This window comes from Monodelphis domestica, chromosome 8 (genome assembly GCF_027887165.1).
Source record: "Monodelphis domestica isolate mMonDom1 chromosome 8, mMonDom1.pri, whole genome shotgun sequence".
NCBI classification, from domain to species: domain Eukaryota; kingdom Metazoa; phylum Chordata; class Mammalia; order Didelphimorphia; family Didelphidae; genus Monodelphis; species Monodelphis domestica.
The window spans coordinates 253,886,084-253,904,483 of NC_077234.1; the positions used below are offsets into that span (position 1 = coordinate 253,886,084).

Genomic DNA, 18,400 nt, shown 5'->3' on the forward strand with positions numbered 1-18,400 from the left:
TTCCTACCCAGATATATATTTTATAAAGTTTATTAGAAAGAGTAGACAATCATAGTTTTAAATCTCACCATTCCTCTTAGTAACCTGACCACAAGTTGCCTAGCCTGCCAGTCCCTTCCTCTTTCCCCCTTACTTGCTGCTTTTTTCCCACATTAGTTAAAAAAACCCAAATCCTCAAGCCCTGGTCAGTCACTGCCCCCTCACTTTTATCACTGTACAGCATGTATATGGATGCAAGCTGGCGTAACTGTGTTATATGAGCAATGTTGATGGACAGGTCAAGCTACTCAGGAGGGGGAGGCAATGAACTTCCTTGACATTGTGGGGTACAGAATTATATTGTACTCGACTCAGTGGGGTATAGCAATCTATCTTACCCCCACAGAGATGTAGAAGGGGAATAAGACATGGGAAGAGGGAGTTAATTGGAGGGAAAGAGAAGTTGAGGGAGCACATAAAGCAAAATACTGGTGAGGAGGAAGAGAGAGAAAGAGAATAGAGTAGGATTTAAAGTAGATAATATGATGAAGGGTAATACACAGTAAACATAATGATGAATTTGAATGGGATGAACTCAGCCATTAAACAGAAGCAGATAGCAGAGTGAATAAAAAACCAGAATCTCTACTGTGAATTGTTTACAAGAAACATATTTCAGGCAGAGTGATACACACAAATTCAAGGTAAAAAGCTGGAGCACAATTTATTTGGCATCATCTAAATTTTTTTTAAAAAAAGGAGTAACAATCAGAATACCAGACAAGGTTAAAGTAGAAATTGATCTGATTAAAAGGGATAAAGAAGGAAATTTCATTTTGGTAAAAGATTCTATAAACAATGAAGCAATTCCACTGGGTTATAAATGTATCATTGTTCAAAACCTATTTCCATGTTATTCATATTGCAATAGATTGATCTTTTAACATCAAAAACCTAATTATATCCCCATCAAACCCTTAAGTAGATCATATGTTTTATTTCTGCTTTTCTGCTCCCACAGTTCTTTCTCTGGATATGGATAGCATTCTATCTCATAAGTTCCTCTGGATTGTCCTGGATCATTGCATTGTTGCTAGTAGAAAAGTCTATTACATTTGATTGTGCAATGATGTATCAGTCTTTATGTGTAACATTCTCCTGGTTCTGCTCCTTTTGTTCTGCATCAATTCCTGTAGGTCTTTTCAGTTCACATGGAATTCCTCCACCTCATTATTCCTTTCAGCATAATAATATATTGTCACCATCAGATACCACAATTTTTTCAGATACTCCCCAATCGATGGACACCTATTCATTTTCCAATTTTTGTCACCACAAAGAGCTTGTCTATAAATATATTTTTTAGTATTTTCCCCTACTATCTCTTTGTGGTATAAACCTAGCAGTGGTATTGATGGATCAAAGGACAAACATTTTTAAAGCCATTTGCACATAATTTCAAATTACCATCCAGAATGGTTGGGCCAATTCACAACTCCACAAGCAGTGTATTAGTGACCCAATTTTGCCACATCCCCTCAAACATTTATCACTTTCCTTTGCTCCCATTTGGCCAATCTTCTAGGTGTGATATATTACCTAAGTGTTGTTTTGATTTGCATTTAAGGAGGGATTTAGAAAATGTTATCATGTGTTTATTGATAGTTTTGATTTCTTTACATGAAAACTGCCTATTCACGTCCCTTGACCATTTGTCAATTGGGGATTGGCTTAATTTTTTCCTAAAATTTACTTAGTTCCTTATATATTTAGGAAATTAAACTTTTGTCCCAGAGTTTTGTTATAAAAATGTATTCTGAATTTGTTGCTTTCCTTCTGATTTTGGCCAAATTCATTTTGGTTTTACAAAACCTTTTTTAATTTGATATAATCAAAGTCATTCATTTTATATTTTGTAGTGTAACCATGGAAAAAAATACTCTAATTAAGAAAAAGAAAAAGGAAGTTCTTGACTATTATATCCATTTAGAAAAAAAGAAAAGAAACTTCCCTGGCAAAGAGATCCAGGAGAGACAATAGTGAATTATTGAATGACTTAAAATCATGATTAAAAAAGGCAAGACAACCTATTACAAGAAATTATTAATCAAAAGTGCCTAGATAGTCTTGACCATGGCTTTAAATAGATATTGAAAGAAACATACTGTACTGAATCCCCCTATGACAAATTGTAAAAATGTTATAGCCATGTATAAAGGCTCCCAGGGGTAAAGGAAAAAAATACTTCAAGCAGACAGAAAAAACCACAATTCAAATAGCATGGAGTCCCAGTCAGTATTATATATCAGAATGCTGCTAGATCTGGCAGCATTTACTTTACTTCATTATTTCAAGGGAAAGTCTCATCATGATATAAAATATAAGATTTCCAAGATATCCTGATGGAAAGACCAGACTAAAACAGAAAATTGATGTCCAAATGTAAAATTCAAGAGAAGCATAAAAAGTAAATAAGGGGGGGGGGATCTCATGGCTTTAATAAAGTCAAATTGCTTATATTCCTATGTAGAAAGATGATATCTTTAACCCTTTAAAATTATCATTATCATAGTAGTTAGAAGAAGTATACATGGAAAGTGTGGTAGTAAGCTATTTAGGATTATACCTAAAAAAGGAAAAAGCTAGAGGTAAAAAAGAGGATTGCACTAAGAGTAATTGAAAGAGAGAACTAAATTGGGATAAATTATGTAACATAAAAAGGTATGGGGAGGAAAGATGAACTATTACAATGGAGGGGAAGATGAAGGTGGTGATGAGTAATACTAAAACCTTATTCTCAAAGGAATTGATTCAGAGAGGTAAGAACCTCCAGATTCATTTGCTATAGAATCTAATCTTGACCTATAGGGAAGTAGAAGAGGATTAAGGAGGGTGGTTGTGGGAAGGGGAGTAATATAAGGGATGGGGAATGGGGGAGTAATTAAAAGCAAAACACAGGAGGGAAGGAAAAAAGTAAAAGGAGAAAGGACAGGATTAAAAGAGGAAACATAGATTTTAACTATAACTGAATGTAAATAGGATGAACCCACACATAAAATGGAAGTCCATAGCAGACTGAATTAAAACCTGAAATCCCATCATGTGTTGTTTTTAAGATACACATTTGAGGCAGGTAGAACCACAGTAAAGAGAAGAGGCTGGAGCAAAATCTATTGGGCTTCAACTGAAAAATAAAGAAGTAGCATTCATGATTTCAGACAAAGCTAAAGCAAAAATAGATATGATTAAAAGAGTTAAGGAAGGTCATTTTATCTTGATAAAAGATAGTGTAGACAATGAAGTCATATCAATAATTAATATATATGTACATATATATGAACCAAATGATATTACATTCAAAATTTTAAAGAAGAAACTAAAGGAGTTTAAGGAGGAAATAGTAAAACTATACTAGTGGGGGACCTCAACCTTCCCCTATCAGATTTAGATAAATCTAACCACAAAAAGGAAAGAAATTGAATGAAATTTTAGAAAAGTTAGATTTAATAGATATCTGGAGAAAATTGAATAGGCATAAAAAGGAATATACCTTCTTTTCAGTAGCACATGTTATATATATACAAAAATTGAGCACATATTAGGGCATAAAAACTTTACAACCTGGGGGGGGAGGAGGAAAAGAAAATGATCTTTATTTCTAACGAATAATGTTTGAAAATGACCAAATAAAATAATATTTAAAAGGAAAAAAAAACAAAAAAACTTCACAACCAAATCCAGAAAAGCAGAAATAATAATTTCATCTTTTTCAGATCATACTGTAATAAAAAGTATAATCAATAAAGGTTCATTGAAAGGCAAATTAAAATTAATTGGAAACTAAGTAATCTAATTCTTAAAAACTGAAGGGCCAAAAAACAAATCATAGAAACAATCACTGATTTCATTTAAGAGAATGGCAATGACAATATATCAAAATTTATGGACTACAGACAAAGCAGTACTCTCAGTAAAATTTATATCCTGGAGTTTTTATATCAACAAAAAAGAGAAAAGGGAGACTAATGAATTAGGCGTGCAACTAAAAGAAACTAGAAAAAGAACAAATTAAAAATTCCCAGATAATGATGAAAATTGGGCATCCAAAAAATCAAAGGAGAAATTAATAAAATTGAAACTAAAAGAAGTATTGAACTTAAATTAATAAATAAGACTAAGAGCTGGTTCTATGGGGGAAAACACATAAAAATAGAGGATTGGTTAATTTGATATAAAAAAGAAAGAAGAAAATCAAATTAACAGTATCAAAAATGAAATGGATAATCTCACCTTTAATAAAGAGGAGAAATTAAAGCAATCATTAGAAGTAATTTTCCCCAATTATGAGACAAAAAATTTGACTATGTGAAATGGATGAATATTTATAGAACAAATTGCCTAGATGTGAGTCTGTGTACCTATTGCATGTGTGCCAGATGGGGCTGTCCCCTTCCCCCTCTGCACCTTGCCCAATGACATTTATTACATCTCCTGCCCCTCTGACCAGAAGCCTAATTGGAGCCCTTCTTCCCTTTCCTGTCTGTGGTAAACAGGAGGCTCACATAACATGTAAGAGTTGCAGTTTGGGTACTCAGTGTCTAAAAGGTTCTCCATAGCTGGTTCATATTAACAAAAGAGGAAATAGAATACTTAAAAAATCCCATTTCAGGAGAAGAAATTGAACAAGATTTCAATTGAACAACAAATATCCAAGAAAACTCTCCAGGGTCATTGGATTTACAAGTGAATTCTATTTAAAGAAAAATTAATACCCATCCTATACAAACTATTTGACAAAATAAGAAAAGAAGGAATCCTACCAAATTCTTTTTTTGACACAAATATATACTGTTTCCCAAGCCATGGAGACCAAAAATAAAGAAAGAAAATTATAGACCAATGTCCTCAATGAACATAGATACAAAAATCTTAAATGAAATAGTAGCAAAAAACTACAATTTATCAAAAGAATTCTTCAATATGACCAGATGGGATTTAAACCAGGAATGCAGGGCTGGTTTAATATTAGGACAACTATTGACATAATTAACCAAATCAATAATCAAATTAACAAAAATCACAGGATTATCTCAATAGATGCAGAAAAAGCCTTTAATAAAATACAACACCTATTCATTCCTATTGAAAACAATAAAAAGGATTGAAATAGAAGGGCCTTTCCTTAAAATAATAAGTACTATTTAAAACCCTCAACACGTATCATCTGAAGTGGGGATAAGTTAGAGGCCTTTTCAATAAGATCAGGAGTGAAGCTAGTATGCTCATTGTCACCACTATTATTTAATATTGTAGAAAAAATGGTAACTTTAGCAATTGAAAAGAAAAAGGAATTGAAGCAATTAAAATAAGCAATAAGGAAACTAAACTATCTCTTCTTGTGGATGACTTGATGGTATATTTAGAGAATCTTACAACATCACCTAAACAAACTAGTTGAAATAATAATTTCAGAAAAGTTGCAGGATACAAAAATAAACCCACATAAATCGTTATCATTTATATGTTTCTAAAAAACACAGCAGCAAGAGTTAGAAGGAGAAATTCTATTTTAAATCATTGTAGACAAAACAAAACACTTGGGAATCTATTCACCAAGACAAATACAGGATTTATCTGAACATAATAATAAACTGTTTTTTACACAAATAAAATGAGATCCAAACAATTGAAAAAATATTAATTGTTCATGGATAGACTGATCTAATATAATAAAAATCAGTTCTACCTAAATTAATTTACTTGTTCAATGTCATAGCAATTAAACTACTGAAAAACTTAGTAGAATTAGAAAAAAATGAATTCATCTAAAAGAAGAAAAGGTCAAGAATATCAAGAGAAATAATGAAAAAAAGTGAAGAATGGTGGTCTAACATAACCAGATCTTAAACTATAGTATAACAGTAATCATCAAAATAATCTGTTACTGGCTAAGAAATAGAAGGGTGGAATAGTTTAGGGATAAATGACCTCAGCAATTTAATGTTTGATAAACCAAACAATAGCAGCCTTTTTTTACATAAGAACTCACTTAACCACCTTACACCTAGCAGAGTGGCCAATATGATAATAAAGGAAAATAATAAATGTTGGAGAGGATGTGGCAAAATTGGGATACCAATGCATTGCTGGTGGAGTTGTGAATTGATACAACCATCCTGGAAAGCAATTTGGAATTATGCCCAAAGGGCTTTAAAAGAATGCATGTTTTTTGATCCAGTAGTTCTACTACTTGTGTTTGTATCCCAGAGATTAAAAAAAATGGAAAGGTTCTGTTTGTACAAAAATATTTATAGCTGAACTTTTTGTGGTGGCAAAAATTGGTAAATGAGGTGTCCCTCAATTGGGAAATACCTGAACAATTTGTGGTATGTGATAGTGATGGAATACTATTGTGCTAAAAGGAACGATGAACAGCTTGATTTCTATAAGAACTGGAAAGACCTACATGAACTGATGCAGAGTGAAATAAGTGGAATCAGGAGAACCTTATACACTGTAACTGAAACATTGTGGGATGATCAAATCTGTTACTGAAAGCAATGCAATGGTCCAGGACAATGCTGAAGGACTAATGAGAAATACTGTTATCCACATCTGGAGAAAGAACTGTGGGAGTAGAAATCCAGAAGAAAACATATGACTTCTTACTTGTTAATATGAGTATGTGATTTGGGGTTTGGTTTTAAAAGATCACTCTATTACAAAAATAAATAATATGGACATAGAATTTGATAATTTATGTTTAATCCAGTGAAATTGCTTGTCAGGTCTGGGAAGGGATGGAGATAATAAGAATCATGTAAGCATGGGAAAATTTTAAAAATTAAAACTAAATAATATTTACTGTTACTGAAAGCAATGCAATGGTCCAGGACAATGCTGAAGGACTAATGAGAAATACTGTTATCCACATCTGGAGAAAGAACTGTGGGAGTAGAAATCCAGAAGAAAACATATGACTTCTTACTTGTTAATATGAGTATGTGATTTGGGGTTTGGTTTTAAAAGATCACTCTATTACAAAAATAAATAATATGGACATAGAATTTGATAATTTATGTTTAACCCAGTGAAATTGCTTGTCAGGTCTGGGAAGGGATGGAGATAATAAGAATCATGTAAGCATGGGAAAATTTTAAAAATTAAAACTAAATAATATTTTTAAAACCTCACTATTTGACAAAAACTGCTGGGAAAAGTGGAAAACAGTATGGAAAAAATTAGGTTTAGATGAATATCTCACACCCTATATCAAGATAAGGTCAAGATGGATATATGATTTAATCATAAATTAATATTATAAATAATTTAGGGGAATATCAAATTCTTTACAAGTCAGATCTATATAGAGGAGAAAAAGTTATGTCAAAACAAGAGATAGAGAATATCACAAGATATAAAGGGAATAATTTTAATTATACTAATTTTTTAAATTGTACAAACAAAAGCAATGCAACCAAGATTAGAAGGGAAATTTTATAACAAATTTCTCTGATAAAGGTCTCATTTCTCAAATATAATAAGAACTAAGTCAAATTTGTAAGAATCCAAGTCATTTCACAATTGATAAAGTATCAAAGGATATGAATAGGGAATTTTGGGGACAGCTGGGTAGCTTGGTGGATTGAGAGTCAGGCCTAGAAATGGGAGGTCCTAGGTTCAAATCTAGCTTCAGACACTTTCCAGCTGTGTAAGCCTGGGCAAGTCACTTAACCCCCATTGCCTAGCCCTTACCACTCTTCTGCCTTGGAACCAATACATAGTATTGACTCCAAGATGGAAGGTAAGGGTTTAAAAAAAATGAATAGGGAGTTTTCAGATGAAGACAAACTCAGATGAAAAAATGTTTTGAGTGCCTCTTGATTAGAGAAATGCAAAATAAAAAACTCTGAGATACTACCTCACACCTATCAGACTGGCCAATTTGACAGTAAGGGAAAATGATACATGTTGGAGGGAATGTGGTAAAATTGGAACACTATGCATTGTCAGTGGAATTTTGAACTCATCCAACAATTTTGGAGGGTAATTTGAAATTATATGCTCAAAAAGTTATAAAAGAATGTATACCTTTTGATCCAGTAATCCAACTAATACATCTTTATCCCAAAGAGATAAAAAAATGTTAAGGACATGTTTATATAAAAATATTTATAGCTTTCCTTTTTTTGAAGCGGTGGCAAAGAATTGGAAGGGATGTCTCTCAAATATGGAAAGGCTTAACAAATTGTGGTATATAATGATGATATAATATTTTTGTGCTTTAACAAATGATGAACTGGATGATTTCAAAAAGAGCTGGAAAGACCTATGTGAAGTGATGTAGAGTGAAATAAGCAGAACCAAGAGAACATGATGCAGTCAGTTACTGCAATATTGTGTAATGATTTAAATGTTATAGACTTCTCTACTCACAGCAATACAATGATCCAACACAAATCTGGGAGGCTCACTAAAAAAAAAGCTATCTACCTGAAGAGAAAGAACTGCTGGAGTAGAAATACAGATGAAAACAGTTGATTTATCTCTTATTTATTTTGGTATATGTTTTGGGATTTTGGTTTTATAAGTTTATTTACTTATAAAATAAATAATATGGAAATATACTTTGCATGATAATATATGTGTAACCCAGATGGAATTGCTTGTCAACTCAAGGAGTGGGGAGGAAGAAGGGAGAGATATAAGATGGGTCATATAGCTTTGGAAAATTTATATAGAAATTTATTAAAATTTAAAAAATATAAAAATTTGCAAATTGTCCTAACCAACTTAAGACAATTGAAATGTATTAAATTGCACTATATATCTTAAAACTCAAACCACTTCCTTTAAAAAATGGAAAAAACTTGATACCAAGTTCCTCATTGCTTCTGTTTTAGTCCATTTCTCAAAATAAAAAAAAGTATTACCTTTACCCAAATATACATGCTTATTTTTTTAGCTTTAAGCATGGAGGGAAAAGAAAGCAAATGAATATACTGCTTTCTAAAATCTCCTAATTAGAAATATATTTTTTCAACAGAACACTTGGGGTGCACTGAAAAATCCAAATTGTTCCTAATCAGCACTTTCCCCCTTAATGAATAGGGCCAATGAGTTGATATTAAAATGTGCATTTATAAATAGGATTCTGCAGACATGTGACATCACACACCTGCCTGATAGCTTTAAATTGCAAATGCAGCTCTTTTTCTCTTTCTACATTTTGTATGTATTTATAGAAATTGATTGAATTGTTTTTTATATAAGATAAAACTTTTAATCATTTTTACCACTTTAAACTTTTTAGTACTCTGCCTTAACAGAAAAGGGAAAACTACTTCTAGGGTTCATAAATCAGTGTATTAAATTTGCCCTGAAACAATCTGATAAAGTATTATTCTTACACAGATGATGCAGTTCCAGACTGTAAAAAATGTATTTTACTTTTCTAAAAATGCCTTTAAATCCTTATTCCAAAGCGATCAATTTAAAAGCTATCTAAAGAAACTTAAGCTGGGTCTACCTGCAGCAAACATACTAATTCTGACCCACAAAATCTGGTCAGATTGATTTACTGTGACCTACCTAAGTGGTGTAGATCTGTGGCAGAGCAAGAGAAAGACTGGTTTTGTTCTTCCGATGCCATGAACTACTTGGGAAGAACAGCAACCAAATTTATTTTCTTTCTCTTCTATTTTAAAAATAATTTTTCTTGATGTATTCTAGTTCTTACATCACCAGTTATCCCCTACCCACTCTTTTCCTAGCCAACCACATTTATTTTCAATCATAATACTATTTCTACTCACTATGGAATTTAGGAGTGTATCTTTCAATAACAAAAATAAACTATTAACTCTGAATTTTAAAATCACTACCTCATTCAGCTCACCTGTTGTGTGAGGGAGAGGGCGATAGGAACTGTATAAGAATGTCTCATATCCAAATATAGGTAGCTCAGAAATTTAGAAGGTCAGGTATTCATGTAGTAAAAATCTTTTTATCCTAGTAACCACTACTGATACAACAGAAAACAAGAATCGTCGGTCATAATCTTAAGAGAAATAGATGGCAAGCATCACAGAATATAACAGCTCAATGGATTTTAATGTTCACCATACCAAACTACATTGTTTTATAAAGAAGGAAATATATACCACAAAATTCAGTGAAATGCCTAAGTGCATGTAGATAAAAGTAGCAAAGTGGAAACTGGACCATATATATTTCTTGATTTCTAATCAAATATACAATTTTTATATTCCTTTATTTTATCTAATTTTATTAAATTTTATTTTTTTCAATTACATTAGAAACAATTTTGACAACTTTTTTCTGACAGTTCACAATTCAGATTCTCTCCTTCCTCTCCCCCCCTCCCCACTTCTGAGGTGGTAAAAGTCTGATATACATTATATTGGTGCTTTCATGAAACACATATTTTCACATCCTCCCATATTCCCCTTATTGTGACAGGAGACATATTACACATACAATACAAATACACAATACATATTACACATACAATTCAAAACTCAGGAAGGGAACATAGTGAAGGATGGCAGGTTTTGACTTATTATCAGATTCCTGTAGTTCTTTCTTTGATTGTGTATCATGTTGTTTTTTTTTTTAATAAGTCCTTTGGGATTATCTTGGAATCTTATTCTGCTGATAACAACTTAGTCCTTCATAGATGATTGTTGTGCAATATTTCTGTTACTGTATACATAGTTTTCTTGGTTTTGCTCTTTGTACTTTGCATCAGTTTATGTATGACCAGGAGTTTTAAAAAATATTCTGTTCATCATTTCATATATATATATATATATATACCATTATAGTCAACTTACTTCTTGCTCTCTCTATATATATGCTCCTATTCATTGGGCTAATTGTGATAAATATCTTAAATACCTTCAGTACCTTAAGCACTGTAAATACTTTAGGTATATTAGGTACTTCAAGTATCATTGCTATCTTAAGCAGTTATCACTTTCTTACAAGTATAGTAATCAGTTTAACTACATTGGTTCACTGGATTACCTTAAAATATTTTAAATATTCTAGTTATCACTTTCACATGCAAGAAATGTAATCAGTTTAGACTCATTGTTTCCCTTGATTACTTTGAGTATATTAAGTACTTTAGGTATCCTTCATACCATAGAAATCTTTTTTTTTAATTAATTTATTTAGTCAATTTAGAACATTATTCCTTGTTTACAAGAATCACATTATTTCCCTCCCACCCCTCCACCACCCTTCCCACAGCCAACATGCAATTCCACTGGGTATCACATGTGTCCTTGTCCATGTTGTTGGTGTTTGCACTAGAATGTTCATTTAGAGTCTACATCCCCAATCATATCCCCCTCGACCCATGTAATCAAGCAGTTGTTTTTCTTTGGTGTTTCTGCTCCCACAGTTTTTCCTCTGAAAGTGAATAGTGTTCTTTCTCATAGATCCTTCCAGGTTGTTCAGGATCACTGCATTGCCACTAATGGAGAAATTAATTACATTTGATTGTATCACAGTGTATCAGTCTCTGTGTACAATGTTCTGGTTCTGCTCCTCTCACTCTGCATCATTTCCTGGAGGTTGTTCCAGTCTCCATGGAATTCCTCTACTTTGTTATTCCTTTTAGCACAATAGTATTCCATCACCCACATATACCATAATTTGTTCAGCCATTCCCCAATTGAAGGGCATCCCCTCATTTCCAATTTTTGGCCACCACAAAGAGCACAGTGATGAATATTCTTGTACAAGTCTTTTTCCTTATTATCTCTTTGAGGTACAAACCCAGCAGTGCTATGGTTGGATCAAAGGGCAGACAGTCTTTTATTGCCTTTTGGGCATAGTTCCAAATTGCCCTCAATAATGGTTGGATCAGTTCACAACTCTACCAGCAATGCATTCGTATCCCAATTTTGCCACATCCCCTCCAGCATTCATTACTTTCCTTTGCTGTCATGTTAGTCAATCTGCTAGGTGTGAGGTGATCAGAGATATTTTGATTTGCATCTCTCTGATTATAAGAGATTTAGAACACTTTTTCATGTGCTTATTAATAGTTTTGATTTCTTTAATGGAAAATTGCCTATTCATGTCCCTTGCCCATTTATCAGTTGGGCAATGGCTTGATTTTTTGTACAATTGATTTAACTCTATAAATTTGAGTAATTAGACCTTTGTCAGTAGTTTTTGTTATGAAGATTGTTTCCCAATTTGTTGCTTCTTTTCTAATTTTCAATGCATTAGTTTTGTTTGTACAAAACCTTTTTAATTTAACATAATCAAAATTATTTATTTTACATTTTGTGATTTTTTTTCTAGCTTGTGCTTGGTTTTAAAGTCTTTCCTTTCCTAGAGATCTGACATGTATACTATTCTGTGTTCACCGAATTTGCTTTTTGTTTCCTATATTCAGGTCTTTCACCCATTCTGAGTTTATCTTGGCATAGGGTGTGAGATATTGATCCAAACCTAATCTCTCTCATACTGTCTTCCAATTTTCCCAGCAATTTTTATCAAATAATTTTTTGTCATCATGCTCATGTAGTTCCTAAGTTTGTTTTGGCAGGTATGCTTCTATTCAATATGTGATCATTTTCAATGGAACATCTTTTTTCTATCTCTTTTTGCAGTAATTTGTTAGTAATCTATAAAAATAAAGATGATTTATGTATGTTTATTTTATATCCTCCTACTTTACTAAGGTTAATGATACTTTTAGCTATTTAGTTGAGTCTCTAGGATTTTCTACCAATACCACCCTGTCAGCAAAAAGAAATAATTTTATTACATCTTTGACCAATCTTATTCCTTCAATTTCTCCACTACTCACTTATTGCTATTACTAGTGTTTCTAACTCTATGTGAAAAACATTGGTAATAATAGGCATTCTTGTTTCACTGCTGATGTTATTGGGAAGGCTTTTGTTTATTCTCATCACAAATTATACATGTTCATGGCACATGCTTTGTGTCATTTTAATTAAGAAACCCTTTATATATGTTTTCCAATGTTTTGTTTTTAATAGGAATGAGTATTCCATTTTATCAAAGACTTTTTCTTCATATATAGGTATAAAAATATGGAATAATGTTTCTAAAAATGTAGATTGCCTAGACTATCATGTGATGAAATAGAAATTTTTCAGGCCATAAACGAACATCCTAAAAATATTAGGACTAAGTAGATTCACAAGTGATTTCTAACAAATATTTAAATATTAACTAATTCTAATATTAATTTATTTAATAATAGATAAAGGAGTTATACCAAACTCCTTTTATGAAACAATTATGGTACTGATACTTATATAAGGAAGAGCAAAATCAGAGAGAAAAAAATCAGATACCAAATTAATTGATTCATATGGATGCAAAATCCCTAAATAAAATAGTAGCTAGGAGACTACAACAATGAGCCAAAAGGTTATACATTTTCATCAAATGGGATTTGAACCAAGAATGCAGATATAGTTTAATGTAAGGAGCACTAGCAACATAATTTACCATATTAATAACAAAACTAATCAATTGTACTATTGACTCCACAGTCTAAAAAAATTTTTTTTTTTATAGTTTTTTCAGTGGACAGAAATGTAGTGCAGTGGTTTTGAAAAAAAAAAAGTCCAGAAATATACATTTGGTCTGGTTTCAGGCAGCCATTAAATTCTTTTATTTTTTAATTATTCAGTGCTGCAACTTCCATTATAATTCTTTATCCTACCTAGAGCTAAGTTGGGTGGCCAATTCTGACTTACTAAGAACAAACAACCACTTAGTGCTATCATATTCTACCAAGATACTGGATAATATAATTTTATTGTATATTAATTCATAGTCATTCAATATGAATTTACATATCAATATTGATTTGTATATTATACTTATAGGTATGTTTAAACATGTAGTATTTATGTATTTGTAGATAGGTATATAGATACATATGAAAATACTTATAAACCCTATCAAGTCTATCCATGGGCAGGGAAAAATACCTTATCAAAATAGGAATCATTCCAAACAACAAAGGCAATTATCACGGTTTTGTTGGTAGCAATAGATTTTTAATGTATGATAAATATATCTTGTGATTTCCTGTAATAGTTTTCCTCACTATTTTTAATACCAGATTTACTTTCTCAAAAGAAATTAAAAGCATTTGTTCAAGTTATTTCCTTTTGGGAAAAGTTCTATCATATTATAAATGGAATTTATATTTTCTCCAATTATTAAGACTATAGAGTAGTTTCCTTTTCCTTTCCTTTTCTTTCTTTTTTAAACCCTTACCTTCTGTCTTGGAGTCAATACTGTGTATTGGCTCCAAGGCAGAAGAGTGGTAAGGGCTAGGCAATGGGGGTCAAGTGACCTGCCCAGGGTCACACTACTGGGAAATGTCTGAGGCCAGATTTGAACCTAGGACCTCCTGTCTCTAGGCCTAGCTCTCAACACACTGAGCTACCCAGCTGCCCCCTCCTTTTCTTTTTGATGGGTTCTTCAATCTCATTATAGGAGCTAAGTGTTCTAATCATTTCCCTGTTTCAGATTCTTTTTTGAAGATTGTTGTTTTGCCTTCCTTAGATGTAAAGATTTCCATTATATTTAAAATTATTAACAGCCAATCTAAATGGAGAAAATGTGTTGAAAATTATTATTATTATCAACTATCATTAAGAATAACAATCATAATTTGCACTTGTAAAGTCATTTTCATACATGAAACTCAAAGAATGATAACATTTTAATAAAGTTTTACAGCACCCTAGAGAGTCAGGTAAATATCATCTCAATCTTACAAATGAAGGAAATGTAACTCAAACGGAATTCCTATCTTCACCCCAACCTTAATAGAGCTCTTTAGAACCCCCCTAAAGCAATGCAGACCTTCCAATTCACCTTTTAAACTGCAACTCAAAAGTGCCTGTGATTCAGACTCAAAAACCATTTCAGGAAGAGATTTTGAAGTCTTTCACATAGTGTTAGGAAAGTTGACGGGAAAGATCAGAGCCCTGAGATGAACTCTACAGGGGGCATGACAAAAGTGTAACTGGGAAAGAGGCACTTATATAACAGCTTTGAAGACTCATGAAACTGCATCAAACATAATGCTGAGGGGGAAGAAATGTCCATGAGTCTAAAACTTTGTGAAATGTCTTTTGTTTCCAAGTTAGGTGAATTGAAGTGGCATACATACACTGTTACTATATAGCAATATGAATAAAGGAATGTGGCTTCATTTTTAATTCATTCATATAATTTGTAATGTTGAATGAATCTCTGTTAATGGTAGTGTGGAATAAAAAAGTATTTTGTGCTGAAAGGCTAGTGGAATGTGATGGCCAATTTGATTCATTTAACATGGACCTTATTGCAAGGAGATTGAAATTTTTATAAATCCAAAAATTTGGGAAATGACTAATCAATATCAGAATAAAGGTCATTTAATTGAAAATTCTGTGATAGTCTTTGATTATCTGATGTTCAGTCTCAGCTCTCTTAATGACCACAGGACTTTCTCACTTAGACCTCCATCATTTCTAGCTCAAGTTAAAGAGTTAATAGAGTGTAAAGAATATTGAATTCCCAAAGCGGGTACCTTACTTCTGGACAAACCTCATTCAATTAGTAATTGAATCTCTTTAGGCCCAAGTTTGTTTATTTGTTTTAATGGTGACAATGAGGGTAGACATAATGTCTAGCAGGCTTTATAAATCTAAAATTATTTGTCCAAAGCCAGTCTCATCATCTGCCTCCTTAACATTCTGCATCTGGTTTGTTGTCCTACTAGTATCTCAATTTTGTAAACTTGGGTTCATTTTTATTTTTATTTTATTAAATTGTACAGAGAGTGATTCATGTCATATTTTGGTTCAATTCTCACTGGAGTGAGTAGAAGATCTGAGCATGTGCCATAATTTTGATGCTTAATAGAAAATCAGTGGCCTTTGTTATGAGGAAGAAATAACTTTAGTAGGAAAATGAAGGTTTGCAGAGGATAGATACATGAGACCTGTAAAGACAAATTCTGGAATGCTGGAAGGAAAGGTTAAGCTGGCACTGAGAGGCAGTTGGTTGTCTCTCTCTGAATGTAACCTGGGAAGAGTGACTGCCAGTCCTGAGGTTTCTGATCCTATCTGCTTCCTATCCTGCTTGCTGTCCATGTTATCCCATTACTGGGTTTCCTTGAGAGAATAACACTGTGATCCTGATGTTAGCCAGAAACAGCTATCTGCACTGTCAGTAAGCCAAGGTCTGGGTCCATTTGGACCTGGGACCTACCCTGCTGCTCCTGCCAAATCTGTCACAGGCCATCACCTCTAGTAATAGCTAAGAGAGGGATTTAGTGCAGAGTATCTAGAAACCCAGGGACTGGGTTTATAGATTAGAGAGGAGAGGGTGATAAATGTAGACCATTAAATCTCTGAAGACCCTCTGTGAGGATCTGTATTTTGTATTTTTGTATTTGTATTTTGTGGCTAGTGAACTAGTGACAGGCTTTTCCCTTACCCTTCAATATCTCTCTCTAGAAATAAACTACACCTTCCATTTTCTATATCCAACTCTTTGACTGAGTAAATCTGTATGCTAGTCTCAGATCAGGGTCTGGCCTAGTCAGGGCTGTTAGGCCCTTCAACTCACAGTTGGAAACCCTTATACTAGCCCAAAGTAATCTAGTAATATCCCATCTGAACCTCTCACAAAATCTCCCTATTATAGTTTGATGAAGCCAGATAGTGTTGAACCTTTTTGAAATCAGGGTTTTGGGGTTCAAACTTACTATGTCCAGGTTGTCAGTTGTAGCCCGCAGGGAAGTTTGAAACCAGTTGGGAGTAGGTTTGGTCAATCAGTTGGGAGGGGCTAACTGCTCAGAATCTTGGCAGGCTGCCAATGGAATTCTGAAGCTGGTTAGCAGTGCTGCTGGAGGACTGTCATTCAAGTCAGGAGGCTAGTGGAATTTTGGTAGTCTTTTTTTTTCCCCTCTGGGTCACTTTGAAATATTATAGTGGCATGGAATTTTTCTGAGCTATTGTATTTAAACCTACAGTTTCCAGGGTACTCCTGTTATATGGCCATAATGGTTACTTGGCTGTTCGAGGCTGTATATACCAAATTACTGTTGGTACCATATTTTCTCCTGCTGGTCATCCCAGGTTATTGTTATGAGGTGTTAGGATGGCATGCTATTACAACAGCCATGCAAATCATTTTAGAAAGGGTATATTCCTATATACATATAGGATTGGTTATTTTTGGCTGTCTTTAAAAATTCAAATGGGTTAAACTGGCTTTTATGTATAAGTTCAAAGCTCTTGCTTGTATGGTGTTTAGAGACCCTGAATTGAAGTTAATGGTTATTGTACTGCAGGCTAAATTGGATAAAATGGATCAATGTTGTTGTGGTGGTGTTAAAGATGACAAGGTTAATGAAAGTGATCAGCAATTTGAGGCAGGGGCTAAAACATACCAATATCCTTCTAGGTTTGATAGGGAAACTGAGGCATTAAATAACATGACTGCTTCATTCTTTCCTTTGTGTGAATTGACCTATATAACACCAGATGTAGTGGTTGTGCATATAAGAACACACAAACAGTTTATCTCAGCTGATTTAGATTCACTTAAATGGAGAGTATCTCATTTTTATGATGATTCTCATAAAGTCATCAAGGAATTCAAATGGGCTATTAAAATTTTTGATACTAATTTTGCTGATTTTTCTTTATTGATGGAAGAATTGCTCATTTAAAGGGAAAGAGAACTTCATTGAGAAAACACACAGAAATGCTGACTTAATCCCATAGCCTGTTACTTTCCAAGAACTTGAATTGAATTCAGTAGACAACTATAGGTTTCTGAACCAAGCTAGGGAATCCATTCTAGAGGCTATGAAAACCTACTAAAAATGACCTGAATCCTGGTCTAAATTTGAGAGACTAAGATGGGAAATTGAAGAGTCACCTGCAACATATTTAGAGAAATTAATGGATTCAGCTGAAATTCAATTAGGAATGGATATATTATCCGAGGATACTATTGCCCATATCAGGAGACAATTAATTAAGATTTCTTGCAGTGTGGTTAAGAATTTCTTTAAAATTAATTGCCCTGATTGGGAATGATTGGGTTTGGAAGATCTGAAAAGGAAGGCTTGTTATATCTATCATGCAGATAAAGATGAACATTATGAAGAAAAAGATGGGGTAATTGAAAATCTGAAAAAGCAGTTGCAGGAAGCCAATAAGAAAATTAAGGATAGTGAAATTAAATAAATAAAAGCTGTAGCTGCTTTGAGATCAGTGCATACTAAAATGTAGTTTTTCTAGACAGAGAAGATCAGAAGTTCCAAGATATTTCTTATATAATCACTTAGGACATTTTGTTAGAGATAGTCATTTTAGGGGGC

General features: G+C 33.0%; 1 long non-coding RNA gene across 1 annotated transcript in view; it reads right to left on the reverse strand.

The window, feature by feature from the left end:
* The window catches only part of LOC103092275 (uncharacterized), a 36,503-nt gene extending 19,589 nt beyond the window's left edge, over positions 1-16,914 (reverse strand). The window contains exon 1 of the long non-coding RNA XR_001623967.2: positions 16,775-16,914. This is a non-coding gene — a long non-coding RNA (uncharacterized LOC103092275). The remainder of the gene's footprint in view (positions 1-16,774) is intronic.
* Between the last annotated feature and the right edge of the window lie 1,486 nt (positions 16,915-18,400).